At 46.4% G+C, this 18,067-nt stretch overlaps 1 non-coding gene across 1 annotated transcript; it reads right to left on the reverse strand.

Annotated features, from left to right (window-relative positions):
* Nucleotides 1-302: 302 nt before the first annotated feature.
* Nucleotides 303-376, reverse strand: Trnat-ugu. Its single transcript has one exon. It is a non-coding gene; the product is annotated as a tRNA-Thr (tRNA).
* Between the last annotated feature and the right edge of the window lie 17,691 nt (nucleotides 377-18,067).

The raw sequence follows: 18,067 nt of genomic DNA on the forward strand, positions 1-18,067 counted from the left end.
CAAGCACGTACAGTGCAAGCTGTTACTGATTTGTTTGACTGATGGGGATGCTATGTGCTGTACCACCTACTGTACTTCCTTGACTGAAGCCCTCGTGAGTTCAACACGATTTTTAAACTGAAGGAAAAACTTCACGGCTTTTGCTTCAGAACTGCTACAAATTCGTCGGGCAATAGACCGCGCCGCTCGAACTGTTAACACAACTGACACTGCTAAGAGTATCCTACGAAATTACAATGAAATGAACACCCTTAGCTGCTTACAGGCGTTGACATACGTCAACGGGGACAAGTGAAAATGTGTGCCCCGACCGGGACTCGAACCCGGGACCTCCTGCTTACATGGCAGACGCTCTATCCATCTGAGCCACCGAGGACACAGCGGATAGCGTGACTGCAGGGATTTATCTCTGGGGCGCCTCCCGCGAAACCCACATTCTCAACGTATTGTCCCGCACTACATTCGTAGTGCCCCGGCCCCTTATACTCATTACTCGCGGCGCGTTGCCGATTCCCGTAAGAGTTCGGGCACTGTTTTTGCATTCGCACAGAAGAAGAAGATGGTGAAGTGACCGGTGAGCCTTAACTATATATATACTAAGATGGTATCTGTTCTTTCAGACATGTCCGAAAGAACAGATACCATCTTAGTAAATATATAGTATCCTACGACTTCCACATCGCTGGAAACGGGTTATACACAATGCTGGTGACTACTTTGAAAGTCAATAAAACTTTGAAACACGTATCTGTTTTGTACGAGCTGTAAATAAATAGTTGCCACTATTAAAATTCTAACCCTCGTATTTTTATTGCTAACTTTTGTTTTACTTAATACCGATAACTCTGAACTGAACTAAAACTAAACACTCTTCACGAATTTGTCCTCTTCCGACTGACCGATTGCTGCCTAAAATGCGGAATGGGGAACCATTTTCGATGGCGGAACAGGTGATCAGGAGGTCGCCTTCCCCTCCAGCTGCTACTGTCAGTAGATGAGTCCTGATGATGCCACTGCTTCTTTATTCAAGTTGCTCCTCATTTGATCTCACAAAGCTGAGTGGACGCCGTTCCAGAGCTGCCTACCTCAGGAAAAAATCTGAGAAAGTATAAGGAATCGAACCCCTGTCCTCCAGCAGCGAAGGTAGAAACGGTAACCATTCGACTATGGAAAACTCTGAACGCAAAAGGATGTTTTGTCTGATCGCTTCATGACAGTTCATCTGCATCGGCTTTAAGCATCAGCTTACAGTGCGTATATTTACCCAAAAGTACTGAAAAATCACCTAACATGTAATAATATTTCTACTATGGTGGAATGTGCAAGACATTTGTGGGTGGCGGTGCATTTAAATAGGGCAAGGCGTCATTGCCTGGCCTCTAGCATATCGGAAGTTTACATAAGCAAACAGCTACGAAAAACACAAGCAAGATTTGGAAAAAGTAAGCACATCGGCACCAGATTCTTTATTACCTTAAGCACTTTTATATACAGAATATGCAGACATATTTTGAACCTCCTTATTCAAAATCAAACTGAGCGCAAAAGAAATAAATCACTTTATACGATACACTAAACTAATGTTATCAGTGAATCGAACTGACTTGTGTCTAAATGAGGTGGGTATTTAGTATGTAGCATGACAATTGCTGGCATTGGTATACATGGATATTGGTCTACTTCAACACGTAACTGCATTCCGTCTAAAATGGTTCAAATGGCTCTGAGCAGTATGGGAGTTAACTGCTGAGGTCATCAGTCCCCTAGAACTTAGAACTACTCAAACCTAACTAAACTAAGGGCATCACACACATCCACGCCCGAGGCAGGATTCGAACCTGCGACCGTAGCGGTCGCGCGATTCTAGACTGTAGCGCCTAGAACCGCTCGGCCACCACGGCCGGCCGTCTACAAACAACTAAGCTTACTTTCAATAGGAGTACCAAAGTAATAGGGAGAGATTTACCGTGCCTAACCCCAACATCAGAAAAGCGAGCTCTTCCCACAGTAATGCAACCGATTTCACTTTTCATGCGTTGCTTAAAGCAGCAACATGTATCGACCTCACCAAGACATTTTCAGTAGCATGGTGACATGCGTCCGTGTGCGCGGACAGAAAGAAGAAGAAAAAAAGTGTATAGTAGCCGATGGGCAACTGGGCAGCTGGGTCTACGCCATGCCGAGTTTAGAACTAGTTCTCGCGACAGGCCACTTGGTTGGCCGCCGTAACCGAAAAAGACTTTGGCGAGATCTGTCACGCGTCTGAATAAGCCAAAGAAATACACAAAGCCGCGCGGAGTGGCCGTGCGGTTTCAGGCGTCCTGTCACGGACTGCGCGGTCCCTTTTGCCGGAGGTTCGAGTCCTCCCTCGGGCATGGGTCTGTGTGATGTTCTTAGCGTAAGTTAGTTTTAGTAGTGTGTAAGTCTAGGGACCGGTAACCGTGGCAGTTTGGTCCCTTAGAAATTCACACATTTGAACAAATACACAAAATAGCATACTATCAACACCAGCATTTCTACTTGCAAGCCTCTTTGGAACGGCAGGATAGCGTCATGTTATTGTCCAGGTGAAAAGTAGAAGCGTTTCAGTTACTATACCTGATTGAGATACACCCTCGTATTCTCTCACAAACCGCATTGAAAAAAATAAATAACATTGATAATAATGTGAACAAGGCTCGACTGAAGCACGAAATGCGTGTACCTCGGAGTTTGCCGTTGGTGACAGATTCCCGTACGACTCCACCCTGCGCGTTGGCAGCGGTAACAGAACTCCGGAGTCGGGCGCTTGAGTAATGGCGACTCCGTCACGGGATTCGTCGTCGTTAGCGGATTTTTGCCGGCAGGCTGCACCCGGCGACGGCATAAATCTCGCATCTCCCTCGGAAAACAATCCGCGCCTTAATAAGCTGTCTTCAACCCTTTCTCCGCCGTCTCGTTATCATCTTAATTATGTGCTAACTTCATTCTCCCGCGCCTCCGACGCCTTGTTTAGATTATAAGCGCGAGGCGGCGGCGCCCGGCGCCCCTCCACGCCTCGCGCTCCGTCTTCGTTTCCTCCCCTCTTCCCCCCCCCCCTCTCCGCAACCCCCTCCCAGCCTCCTTGCGACTCATATTTCACGTGGTCGGGTTTTATCTGAGGAGGAGCTGCCCACCTCCTACCGCCCGCCGCTGAGGAAAGGGGGAAGGCTGCGCTAGTATCCGTGGGGGCGACGACCCAAGTGGACGCTGACGGTGAGATAAGGTGGTGGGCGCTGCTGGCACCTAGAGCCTTCTCTATTATCCTTTGGCACCGCAGCATTTTACGTGCTTGACCGCGAATGTCTCCAATCAATGACTCTACTGCCGCCAATGTACATTTAGTGTAAGGACCACGAAGATAAGATGAGAGGAGATAGGGCTTGTACGAAGGCTTATAGACAGCCGCTTTTTCTGTTTGCGAAGGGAACAGGAAAGGAAGTGGCTACTCAAAAAAATGTTCAAATGTGTGTGAAATCTTATGGAACTTTACTGCTAAGGTAATCAGTCCCTAAGCTTACACACTACTTAACCTAAATTATCCTAAGGACAAACACACACACCCATGCCCGAGGGAGGACTCGAACCTCCGCCGGGACAGGCCGCGCAGTCCATGACTGCAGCGCCTGAGACCGCTCGGCTAATCCCGCGCGGCGAAGTGGCTACTGTTGGTTCAGGGTAGCCCTGGCTGTGCACTCTGCTGTGGCTCCTCTAATATGTATGTAGATGTAGAAGACTATTTGCCCGCCTCTCGCGTCAGATTGCCGTACCTTCAAATTAAGCAGCTGTGTGGAAAACCGAAACAGAAGAGAATCGAAGCGTTTGAGATGTGGTGCTATAGACGAATGTTGAAAATTATGTCGACTGATAAGGTAAGGAATGAGGAGGTTCCATGCAGAATCGGAGAGGAAAGGAATATGTGGAAAACACTGATAAGGAGATGGGACAGGATGATAGGACATCTGCTAAGACATGAGGGAATGACTTCCATGGTACTAGAGGGAGCTGTAGAGGGCAAAAACTGTAGAGGAAGACAGAGATTGGAATACGTCAAGCAAATAATTGAGGACGTAGGTTGCAAATGCTACTCTGAGATGAAGAGGTTAGCTCAGGAAAGGAATTCGTGGCGGGCCGCATCAAACCAGTCAGTAGAATGATGACGAAAAAAAAAGAGTCTGGATGTGTATCTGAGGCCCAAACTGCTTTGACATCATCAGTCACATCCGAGAGCATGAATTCTTCTCGCCTATCTCCACCCATGGCGTCGACTCACAATACTGCATTGTGGTCTTAACTACAGCAGCAAGTGCCTCATGACGCGGAATTCTTCACAGAACACTGCCCTTGTAGATGTGGTAGTCACGTTAATTTCATAGAAGAAACAACGAATTTTATACATGAATCGACCGATGTGGTAAACTCGTTAATTTCCTAGAAGAAACCACGAATTTTATACATGAATCGACAACCAAACAACTAGATAGCTCTGCCGACACTAGTTGATCATTATCTGATTCATTTACTAGACTTCAGTCTACGTGTAGTGTAACTATCAAATTAATTCTACTTCCAGTGTTACAAAAGTAAAAGTACAGCTTACACATAACAAACTAAATAACATAAATTTAGCACTAAACTGAGCTGTAATACCCTTATGACCAACCATTTCAAACTCCATATACTTCTCGGCATTAAAAGACACGAATAAATGATTTGTTGCATGATCTACATCTACAAAAACATTTCGGAGGCAACCGTGCGGTGCATGGCGGAGGGTATCTCTTACAGCTACTACTCATTTTCTTTTCAGTTACACTCGCAAACAGAGCGAAGGAGAAACAGCTGTCTATGGGATTTTATAATCGTGGTTCTTACGCGAAATTTACGTGGGCGGCACAAGAATCGTTCTGCAGTCGGCCTCAAATGTCAGTTCTATAAATTTGCTCAACAGTGTCTTGCGAAAATAACTTCGTCTACCCTCTCGGGGTTCCCATTTGAGTTCACGAATCAACTTCAAAATATTTGCCTGCTGATCGAACCTGCCGGTAACAAATATAGCAGGGTGCCTTTGAACTGCATCAATGTCTTCCTTTAATCCGACCTCCTGCAGAGTCCAAAAACTGGAGCAGTGTTTATGAATGGGCCGCACTAGTTTTCTACATGCCATCGCCTTTACAGAAGAATTATACATTTCCTTTCCCAATAAAACAAAGTCGAGCATTTACTTTTCCTACTATCTGCCTGACCTATTCATTCCATTTCATATAAAGTTTCATCCTTACGGCTAGGTATTTAATAGACGAGACAGTATCGAGCAGCTCTCAGAGGCTCGGCATTCATCTTTTGAGTACAGGTTTGACTATGGGGTTCCTGAGCTGGGGACTGGTACGTGCCGCCGGTCCCTTGTTACAGTAATCTCTGGGTATGCTTCAGGGACCATTGTAGGACACGACAGTGGAACGTTGCGTGTAACAGAGAAAGGGGATCTTGGCTTGACGCCTGGATCGCGAGGATGGTAAAAGCTCTCTATAAAAAAACCTCCAGTCTCAAGAGGTGCTACGCGCTGATGAGATGAGTTACTGTTGAGGTGGAAGAGTCGTTAGCGGGCGACCTCTTCGGAACTTGCCACTCCTCAGATGTATATTGCTTACCCAAGCACGTGGAGCTGTGTCTAGGTGCTCGTGGGACCAAAATGGATCCTTTGAAAGTTTCTTTTCCTCCTTCCAGCGTAAATGGCGGGCCGCTAGTAGGTACCAATACCCAATCAAACAAGAGGTTCAAAATTGGTTCAAATGTCTCTGAGCACTATGGGACTCAACTGCTGAGGTCATTAGTCCCCTAGAACTTAGAACTAGTTAAACCTAACTAACCTAAGGACATCACAAATATCCATGCCCGAGGCAGGATTCGAACCTGCGACCGTAGCGGTCTTGCAGTTCCAGACTGCAGCGCCTTTAACCGCACGGCCACTTCGGCCGGCCAAACAAGAGGGCTCGGTAGCCAGTAGCCCTGTAAATCGTAACAGAAAGATGGGTGGTTATTAGAATTTGTTTATCATACTTAAAAGGAAAGAGATTAGCTTTGTTAAAGATTAACCGTTCTACATACAGAAGAGTTTATAGAGCATTGTGATGACTTTAAAATCTGCCAAGTGCTTACGAAATGGGACCTTGTTGATCTAGTTCCCAACAGATGAGGAACTTCACGAAATCTCAGTGCCTCAGACAGTATGTAATTGAAGCCGAACTGCTCACCACCTTGAATTTCAGAAAATGTGTTGTGACTTGCAGGTATCTGGTTAACATTCCCCGAGAAGAACTGAAAGCTGAGTGGTCCCGGGAAGATACTGGGGATGTAAAAAACATTATGAAAAGGGTGGATGGCGGTATTATAAAGTCTTACCTGTAACAGCAACAGACTTCCAGAGCATGTCAAGGTAAGTTTTCTTCATCTAAGTGCACAATCTTATTTCCCGAACTCGAAGCACTGTTTTGAATGCCAACAGTTGGGCACTTGGAACACACTACTGTTGGTTGTAAGGGGGAAGCCACATGTGGCAAATGTGGGAAAGCTGCCCATGAAGTTGGCTGTTCCTCTCCTCCGAAGTGTGTCAACTACTCTGTGGATCACCCTGTCTCGAGTAGGGATTGCAACCTCTCCCTTCAATAACCGAGGATCTAGGAGATAAAAACAACAAAGCCAATTGCATATGGTAAAGCCCAAAAAATAAACAACGCCATGCAGCTGCACATGTTCGCTGCCTCATTTGCTTCTGTTCTCAAACAGATAGTCCATAAAACGGATTCAGCTACACAAACAGGGGTTGCGAGTGTCAGCACTAGTACCTGGCCGGCCGTAGTGGCCGAGCGGTTCTAGGCGCTACAGTCTGGAACCGCGCGACTACTGCGGTCGCAGGTTCGAATCCTGCTTCGGGCATGTTTGTGTGTGATGTCCTTAGGTTAGTTCTAGGGGACTGATGACCTCAGAAGTTAAGTCCCATAGTGCTCAGAGCCATTTCTTTTTTCGAACTAGTACCTGTGTTCGTCAATGTACTGCTGTAGTTTCTGTGAAGAGTGCCCCTCCCTCGAGAACTTCTGAAAAGTTTGTTGTTGCTGACATTGTGGAACTTCCTGCCCCTCCAGAGATTAAGTCTTGTCCACTGTCCACTGTTGTGTCTCCAAACACTAAGTCAAAAGCGAAGAATCACGCGCAGACAGAAATGAGAAGTACGCAGCCCAATGATGTTGACGTCATCTCGTCTGATGCCTCTCTCGAATCTTCTTCAGAGGCAGTGGACCTTGATGTCGGACTGGGGCAATCAACTTACCTCAAAATCGAGCCTCCACCCACTATGGGCTCCCATCGCCAGCAGAATATCACAATGAAAATTCTACCCTGGTGATACAAGGCTCCCATTCTAGAGTGGAACATCGGTGGGTTCAGGATCTGAAAATCCTAGCAAGGGAACGCCCCTTGTGCTTGTGTTTTCAGGAAACGCGTTTCAAAGCTTTTGTATCCCTATACTATGTGGCTATATGCCCTGTTGCAAGGATGACCTGACTGGCGAAATAGACAAGGGAGGAGTCGCTATGATTGTCCATAATCCACAACACTCCTCTGCTCCCCTCCTGGCTACTAACCAGCAAGCTGTTGGCACTGAAATTCACGTGCGTCAGAAAATCAGTGTTTTCTCTCTGTAACTACCTCCACAAAACGCAATAGACTGTGAAGCTCTCACAGATCTTATGGCGCTACTCCCCTGACAATTTATACTACTGGGGAACTTCTATGCCTGTCATGTTTTGTGACTTTCGGCTTTTTCTTATCGTTGGGGTTGTGTTTCGGAGAGCCTAACAATGTCTCACAAGATGTGCATCCTCAACACAGGTACTCACACCCATTTCTGTGCTGCTACTGCGTCATTCTCAGACATCGACCTCTCTTTATGCTCTCCAGTCTTCGTAGAGTCCGTTCAGTGGGAAGTCACTGACGACCTTCACTTCAGTGACTACTTCCCACTCTACATTCATCTACTGAATGGAGCGTTACCTGAAGAGAAGCCACTAAAATGGGTGATCAGTAGGGCTAACTGGAAGCAGTTCACCCAAAAGAATCTGTTTGAATATCGCAGCAGTGTACAGGAATAGGTGGACCACATTACTCGAATGATTCTCCGTACTCCTGACTTATCCATCCCAACGTCTTCAGGAGATTTTAAGAGGCAACTTGTTCCTTGGCAACTGGTGAATGCCACTCAGCACTCTGAGCTAGTTATGTGGCTCTATGTACCGGGAGACAGCAGAAAACCTCACAGGATTTTGTCACAAGAGTCAAGGCTCGACACGTAGTTAAGGACAGCGAGGAAAGGTCACGGCAAGCGTTTCTTCACTTCATCAGCTATTCCACTTTTTCTACAAAAGTATGGGAAATCACCAGGAGGACTTCTGTTAAACACAGTCGTTTATCAACAGTAGGAGTGCTGAAACAGTGGTGACTCCAAACAGCGCCCAGAGACACCACTCACAGGCTGGCATAGAATTTTGCAAAAATTATTGCCAATGCCAACTAGGATCTTGCGTTTCGTCGCTACCGTGCAGCTGTAGATAGGGGCAAGTTGGACTTACCAGAGAGCGCATGATTAACAGCCACCTGGTCTAGTTCTTAGCGACCAGTCAACTCCTCAGCCGCTCTCAGTGTGGAATCCGGAGATAGCCCAGTGTCGACAACCTTACCCTCCTAGAGGTGGCTATTCCCTAGGGTTTCCTACGTATAAACATCACTGCCTTGGTATATTCTTCTTTATCAGGAGGGTGTATGACACTACTTAGTGACATAATATTCTCGTGGAACTCCATGAATGGGGCTTTCGTGGTCAGCTCATATGGTCGTTCCTGTCTAAGCGCTTTTTCAGATCCCGAATTGGTGAAGTGCTGTCGTATTGGTTTCAGGAGGAGAATGGTGTGCTTCAGGGCAGCGTTTTAAGTGTTACCCTCTTTGCTCTTTGCGATAGCCATCAACAGTATCACATCTACGGTACACAGTCCTGTACAGTGCTCCTTATTTGTGGACGATTTTGCTGTTTTCTGTTCGTCCTCCAGTGTTGCAACAGATACTTGTCCAGTTGCAACTTACAGTGCAGAGGTTTAAAAAGTGGTCTGCAAAAACAGGTTTTCAGTTTTCTACAGATAACTGTGTGCGTGTTCATTTTAATTGTTCCCAAGTATTTTTCATTTATCTGACTTGCAATTGAGGGACGCCAATTTACATGCTAAAAACTCAATGAGGTTTCCATTCCTTACTTATTACTCCAAATTATCGTTGTTACCACATTTGAGGGACCTGAAAGTCAGAACACTGAAGGCGTTGAATATCAACAAGAGCCTTAGCCACAGCTCTAGAGGAAGAGATAGCGAACATCTACTTCAGTTTCATGGGACTTTTGTGTGTTCACAGCTGGACTATGGATGCACAGTGTGTGGGTCTATAACGCCTCCATACCTGAAGATTACTGACGCTATTAACCATGATGAGTTTAGCCAGGCCACAGGTGCTTACCGAACCAGGAACATACCCAGTCTATGTGCTGGGGCTGGGGAATCACCATTCACCATTTGGAGGCAGCTTCTTATGGTGTGTCAACCATGTAAGTGCCTAGCAGCTCTAACTTCACCCACATACCATACTATTCTTCGTCGATCTCTGGAATACTTTTTGTCCGTGAGCAACAATGGCATTCTGGATATGCATGCACCATTTTCACTGAAGTACTGCTGAGCTGGGCAAGCTCTTGGATGGGTGACCATCTGGTTTACCGAGCGCTGTTGGCAAGCGGGGTGCACTCAGTCGCTGTGTGACAAATTGAGGAGCTGCTTGTTTGAGAAGTAGTGGTCCCATTCTCGCTAACTGACATATAGCTTGGAGAGCGATGAGCTGACCAAATGCCCCTCCACATCCGCATCCAGTAACGCCTGTGGGCTAAGGATGACACTACAGTCAGACGGTACCATTACGCCTTCATGGCTAATTCAGGCGGAGTTTAGTTTTTTATGCAACATGCGTTGGAGTCAGTCGGTGTAAGCATGTCCAACCCCAAATCTAGGATTTTAACCTCCAGCAGTGGTGGTTACTGCCAAGGCCCCGAGTAATTTTAGATTTAGTGCACCACAGGGGAGATGCACTCCTGCTCCTCTTCTTAACGCGATATTTTTCGACATTTTGTATGAGCTCCCCAACAATGTAACTGGCCTTACAAATGAGTCTAAACAGGGGACTCTGTTCGTTACTCTGATGTTTTCCATCATCGTGTCGACAAGATCAGACTGCCTCATGACTTTACTTTCTTCGATGCAGAATTACATGCGATCGTGTGGGCGCCGGAACTATTGACCCGTGCTTGTTAAATTCCTTGTCTGTTCCGATTTTCTGACTGCCCTTCGCTCTCTGCAGCGCTTGTAGTCTAGAATATCCAGGACACCCTCCTCCCGCTACAGCGACTGTGGAAGGTAGTGTCTATCTGCTAGGTTCCAAGACACGTGGGTATTGTGGGGAACGAAAGGGTGGATATAGCAGCAAAGGAGGGGTGTCATGATCTTCAGTTATCTACGTGTGCCATCCGCTGCATGCTACAGTCCTGCTGTTGAGATCCAGAATGTTGTGTCGATGGGAGTATGAGTGGCTGGAAGTGACAGAAAATGCGCTCCATCTAGTAAAGCCCACAACGTGGCCGTGACGTACCTCCCTCCGCCACGTCGGCCGAACGAGATCCTCCTTACTCGTCTGCGCATAGGCTACAGCCCTATGATGGAGAAATTCTTGTTCCGGTGAGAGGACTCTCCAGAGTTCATTTTATCGGACTGTGTTGTATTTCGCGTCCAAAGGGACACGGAACATTTGCCGGCGTATCTACCCTCTATTTTAGGTAACGTTCAAACGAATCTGGTTACAGGTTAAATGTTTTTTATTTATCCAACATTTCTCCAAAGATATCAGGGAGTTGGTTTTAACGTGTCAACAGGGTGACTGGCTCACACTCATTTTTTTTTCTAAGTAGTCAGCCATTTATATTTTCCTGTGCCTTTATTTTAGCTCCTTTGTCGATTTGCTTGTGTTTTAATCTCATGTGTAGCACATTTTACCATTGTACATTCTACCATTTCGTCGTCTTAGTGCACGTGAGATAGAGCGATCGTGCGGATAATTCGAGGTGGGAGTGAGTGCATGAGAGTCATTTTACAGATTTCCTCCGAACTGTGTATCCTAAATCTCAAGATGAGCAGCATGCAAATGAGATTCTTTTCAATTGGGGTGGAACAGTCATTAACAGACAACCTCCAGGGCAGTGTTTTTTCATTTCACTAGTTGTTCGTGGGACCGAGATAGCACAAAACTCCCGGAGTATATCAAGGCAGGTTTCCTTCGCCTAAGTGTACGGCCCTATGTCGCCAGCCTAATCTGCTGTTTGAAGTGCTAGCGCCTTAGCCACACCTCCTTATGATGTATGGTTGAAGCGACTGGTGGTAAATGTAGCAAGGCCACTCACTCCTCCGAAGTGTGTGGGGTCACCCTGTCTGGAGTGGGGACTGCAGTGTCTTCCTTGAAGAAAAAAATATATAGGAGGTCAAAACAACCTAGCGCTTCTCATATGGTGAGGCCAGTCCCTAACACTGATGCTGTTACACAAACTCAGGTTGCCAGTGGCAACACTATCATCTGCGTTTCCCATTGGCCTCCAGAGAACATCAGTTAAAGTCACATTTGCACCTTGCGAAGCTCCCGGTGCTTACAAAAGCAAATCCCCATTTAAAAAATCCGGCATTGCCCTCCACCACTGTTGTGTTTGCTCCTACAATGGCCTCCCAGCCAAAAATAAAATGGGGAGCTTCCATTATTGGCAAAAACAGGCGGCTGAGTGGTCAGCGTGACAGACTGTTAATCCTAAGGGCCCGAGTTCGATTTCCGGCTGGATCGGAGATTTTCTCCGCTCAGGGACTGGGTGTTGTGTTGTCCTAATCGTCATCATTTCATCCCCATCGACGCGCAGGTGGAGTCAAATCGAAAGACCTGCACCAGGCGAACGGTCTACCCGATGGGAGGCCCTAGATACACGACATTTCCATTTCCACAGGCGGTAAACCGTCATACCATGTCGAAATCATTCGAGTTGACGCTTTTGCTGCTTCTGCCTCAGGCATAATGGGCTGCCTACTCTGTCTGGAGCGAAACTCCACTTGTTATGGACTCACTATCCAGGTGGAAAGACAGGGTGTAGGTACAAACTGCGTGATAAATGGTTCCATTACTACAGTGGAACTTAAATGAGCCCAGGGATCACGTACAGAATCTCAGTCTCGTGGCACAGGAACATCCCCTGTGTTTGTGTTTACAGGAAACACATTTCAAAGCATCTGAGATCCATGTGCAATGCCTAGAAACATCGATCAGACGATGAGGAGTATTTTGAAGCGACAACTGCCGATGCCAGCCAGGATCCAAATCCCACAACTCTGCCCTTCTTCATGGGGGAGTTGGAATCAGCACCCTCTAAGACTCATGAAACTGTACCCAGTTACGATCAAATCCGGTACTGCTTGCTTCGACATTTGCCAGGAGCGTCAAAGGAAATCCTTCTCGAATGACATAATTTAAAATGGCAGACAGGCCACTTTCCCATCTCAACGAGCTGTGTAGGAGAGGCCATGGAGCAAATGGTAAATTGTCATCTGGGCTGGTTATTATAGACCAGGTAACTCCTTAGCCACTCTCACTGAAGATTTCGAATATCAATCCACCGTCAACGGCCTGACCCGACTAGAGACGGCTGTTAAACAGGCATTCCTACCTAACAATCACTGTCTGGGTATATTCTTTGATGTCAGTAAGGCATACGGTACTACTTGGAGATATGGTACTGTCGTGCAACTCCATCAATGTTTTTCGTGGCCAACTCCTCATGCTGTCTAAGAGCTTTTTAGTACCTGAGTTAGTGATGTGCTGTCTGATCATTTTGATCAGGAGACTGGTATTCTTCAGAGCAGTATTCAAAGTGTTGGCTATAAACAGCATCACATCTTTGGTGCAGAGTATCGTACACTGCTCCTTGTTTGTGCACGATTTTTCTGCTTTCTACTCCTCCTCCAGCGTTGCAACAGCGACCTGTTGGTTGCAACTTAAAGTGTGGTATGGGCTGCAAAGATTGGTTTTCAGTTTTCTGAAGATGAGTGTGTATATATATATATATATATATATATATATATATATATATATATATATATATATATATATATGTGTGTGTGTGTGTGTGTGCGTTCGTTTTAGTTGTTCTTGTCTTGTTCCCATATGAAGGACACTATTCTTCATTTTAGAGACTCACTGAGGAATTTAGGCCTCATATTTGACTCCAAATTGTCGTGGGTACCACATCTAAGGTATCTGATAACGAGAATCCAGAAGGTACTAAATATCATCAAGTGCCTTAGCGATAGGTCTTAGGCAGCAGACAGGGCGTGTTTGCTGCAGCGTTATAGGGCTTGAGTGCACAGTGTACAGGTCAGCGAGGCCTTCCTACCTAAAGATCACTGTCGCCATCCACCATATGGGGGTGAGGCTGGCTTCTGATGCTTGTAGGACCAGCCCCATACCCAGCCTCTGTTCTGAGGCTGGGGGACTGCCACTCGCTATCCGGCGGCAGATCCCCATGATGCATCAGGCATGAAACTTCATCGCAGCTGTGGCTTCACCCAAGTAACATACTATTGTTCGTTCGCCTCTGGAACGCAATTTGTCCTATTATCCATGAGCAACAAAGGCATTTTGGATCCTCATGCAACATGTGCTGGAGTCACTCGTTGTAGAACACGTCCAAGCCCAAATCCATGATTTTCACTGTGGTGTCACCGCAAGGTACCACACTTGCTAGGTTGTGGGCTTCAAATCGGCCGCAGTCCGTCAGTACACATCGGACCCGCGAGTCGCCACTGTCGACGCTCGTCTTACGAGACAAGCTAGCGCACTGGCCAATTCTACAGCTGACTTTAATAGGAATGGTTCACTTGTTATAGCTTCATAGACCTCATTTGCAGAGACGCTAGTTAGCATAGTCAGTAGCTACGACCTAGCCGGGCGACATATACAGTTTATGCATTGACAATTGATCTATATGTGTGAAGCAATCAGAATTTTAAAGAAGTATTCGCAGTTCAGTCTATAACTGCACTTGTAAATATTGTTGTCCAAAGTCAAGATCGACGTTCACCGCTGATGCTGAATTAAAGCTAAGTATTTAATTCTATTCCTGTCTACTACTTTCTAATCACCTAAGATGTTCCAGATACGTCCCGTCAAGTATAGTTCATTGATCCTCACGTCAGCCTACGTGATCAACTCGTGCAATTAATGGCCACACCTCGAGATCAGACTAAGAGTCAATTTGCGTGACTCAGCCGGTCACCCTTTTTCCATAAGGCCCATAGTTCCGCTTCATACATAACATTAGCCATCTGTCGCCATGAATACTGCAGAGAACAAGAGCTGAGAGTAATTTTAGATTTAGTGCAGTTTTAACACTGTATTTCTTGCCATTTTAACCACAATTCAACAGCTCTCTTTTTGGATGGTTCGAAACAGGGGGACTCCATTGGTTGCTCTCTTGTTTTCCCTGATCGTGTCCTCAAGGTGCAACTGCCTCAAGACCTTACTGTATTCAGCACTGCACTACATTGAACTTGTGGACACTGCAGCAGATGAGGCGTCCTTAGAGTGCTTAATTCCTTGTCTGTTCCTATCCTTTGAGTGTCCTTCGCTTTATACAACGCTTGTACCTAGCAGATAAACAAGTCCAGAATGTCCAGGATGCCCTCCTCAAACTACAATGGCTGGTGAAGAAGTGTCTTTCTGTTGGGTACGAGGACACATGGTTATTGTAGGGAACAAAGGGCAGATGTAGATGCCAAAGGGGCGCCTAACTATCCTCAGTTTTTCAATGTGCTATTCCCTTGCATGCTGTCACCCCGCTGTTGAGGTTCAGAGTCATATGTCGATAGGAAGACGAACGGTTGGCAGTGGCTGATAATAAACTGCGTCTAGTAAAGCCCCACTGCGTGTCCGTGGAGTATTTTCTCTCGGGCATGAAGACGGGATGAGGCACTCCTTACCCTCCTCACATGGCTTCTTGCCCCAGCGAGAGGACACTCCAATGTTTGGTGCTTGTGGTGTAGAAATCACTTTGCGCCACATTTTACTAGCCTATGTTTTTATCTTCACAACACAGGGTAGGAGCAGATTCGCCAGCAGACTGGCCCTTTATTTTAAGTGACCTTGAAACGAATGTGCCTCGAGTTTTGCGGGTTTGTGATTTGTCCAACTTGTCTCTTAAAATTTTAGGGAGATGGTCTTAACGTGTTAAGAGGGTGACTGACTATCCCATGTTATTTTCGTAAGTGGTCATCCAGTCACATTTCCCAGTGCCTTTCTTTTAGCTCTTACGTGGTTTTACATTTGTCTTAGTGCCATGTATAACAGCTTTCTTCCTTCTCCGTTATATTAAGGCGTGTGAGATTAATTATGTGGGTCAACGTGAGGTGGGAGCGACAGAATGGCTGTCATTTCATAGGTTTCCTCCTCACTAAGTGACAACAGTTTCAGTCATTTTATCCACTTTAGTTTCTTTTAATATGTGTAAGGGCGCTGATAACTTCAACGTTGAGCGCCCAGAAGCTCCACACACACACACACACACACACACACACACACACACACACCGTTGGAGATACACGTGCAGTATCTGTTAGAGTCACATGGTGAAGACCAACTACAACCTCAAGTCCATGGTATTAACTGGCCGTCACGCTCTTTACTGCAGAGTCCCAGAGTAGTATTATACACTACTGGCCATTGAAATTGCTATACCAAGAAGAAATGCAGATGATAAACGGCTATTCATTGGACAAATATATTATACTAGAACTGACATGTGATTACATTTTCACGCAATTTGGGTGCATACATCCTGAGAAATCAGTACCCAGAACAACCACCTCAGGCCGTAATAACGGCCTTGATACGCCTGGGCTTTGAGTCAAACAGAGCTTGCGTGGCGTGTACAGGTACAGCTGCCCATGCGACTTCAACACGAAACCACAGTTCATCAAGAGTAGTGACTGGCGTATTCTGACAAGGCAGTTACTCGGCCACCATTGACCAGATGTATTCAGTTGGTGAGAGATCTGGAGAATGTGCTGGCCAGGGCAGCAGTCGAACATTTTCTGTATCCAGAAAGGCCCGTACAGGACCTGCAACATGCGGTCGTGCATTATCCTGCTGAACTGCAGGGTTTCGCAGGGATCGAATGGAGGGCAGAGCCACGGGTCGTAACACATCTGAAATGTTATGTCCACTGTTCAAAGTGCCGTCAGTGCGAACAAGATGTGACCGAGTCGTGTAACCAATGGCACACCGTACCATCACGCCGGGTGATACGCCAGTATGGCGATGAAGAATACACGTTTCCAATGTTAGTTCACCGCGATGTCACCAAACACGGAGGCGACCAGTGTGATGCTGTAAAAAGAACCTGGACTCATCCGAAATAATGACGTTCTGCCATTCGTGCACCCAGGTTCGTTGTTGAGTACACCATCGCAGCCGCTCCTGTCTGTGATGCAGCGTCAAGGGTAATCGCAGCTGTGGTCTCCGAGCTGATAGTCCATGCTGCTGCGAACGTCGTCGAACTGTTGGTGCAGATGGTTGTTGTCTTGCAAACGTCCCCATTTGTTGACTTAGGGATCGAGACGTGGCTGCACGATGCGTTACAGCCATGCGGATAAGATGCCTGTCATCTCGACTGCTAGTGATACGAGGCCGTTGGGATCCAGCACGGCGTTCCGTATTACCCTCCCGAACCCACCGATTCCATATTCTGCTAACAGTCATTGGATCTCGACCAACACGAGCAGCAATGTCGCGATACCATAAACTGCAATCGCGATAGGCTACAATCCGACCTTTATGAAAGTCGGAAACGTGATGGTACGCATTTCTCCTCCTTACACGAGGCATCACAACAACGCTTCACCAGGCAACGCCGGTCAACTGCTGTTTGTGTATGAGAAATCGATTGGAAACTTTCCCCATGTCAGCACGTTGTAGATGTCGCGACCAGCGCCAACCTTGTGTGAATGCTCTGAAAAGCTAATCATTTGCATATCACTGCATCTTCTTCCTGTCGGTTAAGTTTCGCGTCTGTAGTATGTCATCTTCATGGTGTAGCAATTTTAAGGGCCAGTAGTGTATATAGGGCAGTACAGGATAAGTTGCACTCCTACATATGTTTTTAGTGTATTATTTGTAGTGTTGGCAGAAGAGCCAACACTGTTTTTCTAGAGGAGGCCGAAATGCACGCGTTTAATTACACGCTGACTGGCGTGAGGTCTGGAACAGGACAATATCTTGAGAATTGCAAATAAAGTAAGTAGTTGATATAATACTTAACTTTAATCCACAATTGTAGAACATCGCTCTTGATGATACATGCTTCACATAATAAATATCAATTGAATACGGCGCCTTGCTAGGTCGTAGCAAATGTAGCTGAAGGCTATGCTAACTATCGTCTCGGCAAATGAGAGCGTATTTGTCAGTGAAGCATTGCTATGAACGTCGGCTGTACAACTGGGGCGAGTGCCAGTACATCTCTCTAGGCCTGCCGTGTGGTGGCGCTCGGTCTGCTATCACTGACAGTGGCGACACGCGGGTCCGACGTATACTAATGGACCGCGGCCGATTTAAAGGCTACCACCTAGCAAGTGTGGTGACTGGCGGTGACACCACATTATTTAAGGAAATTTGAAATGAGCACCATAGTTGTCTTTACGGACGGGTGCAAAGAGGGGTCTCCGTTGGTTATTCTGTTGCTTTCTCAACTCTTGTCAACATTCGCTTCTCTCCACTGTATTTAGTGCCGAACTACAGTGATCTTGAGGGTGCTGGTGCAGATGACTACCATACCTGCTGAATTTCTCCTCTCTTCCGACTCCTTGGGTGCCCTTCTGTCTCT

The sequence above is a fragment of the Schistocerca piceifrons genome, chromosome 7 (genome assembly GCF_021461385.2).
Source record: "Schistocerca piceifrons isolate TAMUIC-IGC-003096 chromosome 7, iqSchPice1.1, whole genome shotgun sequence".
NCBI lineage: Eukaryota > Metazoa > Arthropoda > Insecta > Orthoptera > Acrididae > Schistocerca > Schistocerca piceifrons.